The sequence below is a fragment of the Octopus bimaculoides genome, chromosome 17, assembly GCF_001194135.2.
Source record: "Octopus bimaculoides isolate UCB-OBI-ISO-001 chromosome 17, ASM119413v2, whole genome shotgun sequence".
Classification (NCBI taxonomy): Eukaryota; Metazoa; Mollusca; class Cephalopoda; order Octopoda; family Octopodidae; genus Octopus; species Octopus bimaculoides.
Genome location: NC_068997.1, coordinates 51,824,852 through 51,826,109, shown reverse-complemented (window position 1 = coordinate 51,826,109; position 1,258 = coordinate 51,824,852).

The following is a 1,258-nucleotide window of genomic DNA, read 5'->3' as shown; positions in this document are numbered from 1 at the left end:
TTGCCCCCCCTCTCTCTCTCTCTCTCTCTCTCTCTCTCTCTCTTTCTCTCACACAGACTCCCACACTCTCATGTTCAGACCTACATATCTACACACATTCAGCTTTAGAGCAAGAAGCGTCTGTATATACAATATCTCAAGCAATTGATATGGTTAATTATTTTAAAGAAAAGAAACAAGTCTTTGATAGATTAAAATGTAATTCTCGACATCAGAAAATTCATTTACAGAAATAAATATGATAATAGTTGATATATATATTTATGCTTGTTTTAACCGTTATCCCTTGACTTTTGTCCGCAGAACATTGATTTCATAGAATCTTCTCCCTGGTCATGTCTTCCTGGAAGAACCGAAGAGCTGCATCAAATATTAACGGCACCAAAGTTACTAGTCTTGGAGGAGCATGATAATGCCATGGGGACAGTCCAGTTTTCCAGACACAATTCTTAAAACTATCTGTCCGTATGAGCGTAAATATATATATATATATATATAAGTGGAGTGCTCAGCCACTTGCACGTTAATTTCACGAGCAGGCTGTTCCGTTGATCGGATCAACTGGAACTCTTGTCGTGGTAACCGACGGAGTGCCACGATATATATATATATACATACATGCTTGCGCGTATATATATATATATACTCCAGCAATGTAACTACATGTGTGCTTTCGGCGATTTCTTTCTTTTCCCTTTCTCCTTTCCGACAAAGTGGTGCTATGCTCGAAATATCAAAAACTTTCTCTCTTTACTGAGCGTCTAACACATTCCGTAACACACCCTCTTGTTTCGTTATTGTAATTTTTAATTTTCTTTCGTTTGATTTGACTATACATATATACATACACATATGTGTTTGTGTGTATGTGTGTAAATATTTACATATATTTATATGAATGATATAACAGAGAGTCAGTGTTTGTTGCATAATTAACCAATTAATTCGAGTGAATCATTAATTAAGAGGCAATTATGCAAGCCAAACTGATCATGCGAATAAAGAAACTACATTTATTGAATGCATACAGTAATTAGCTCCTTAGCTCTCATTATGCAGATCAAGTGGTTGTTCCTATTTAAACTGACAGCAGTAAATAATTCTGATATGAATAAAACGGGATATAAAACTTAGCAATTAGTTTCCCTTTTCCTTCTGTAACGTGAGAAAGGAAAGAGACATGTTTTTTTCATTGCCACCGAAAAGCGAAGGTTCCGGTGCGTTTCGCAAAGATTTACCTTGCAACAATACGCAAAAA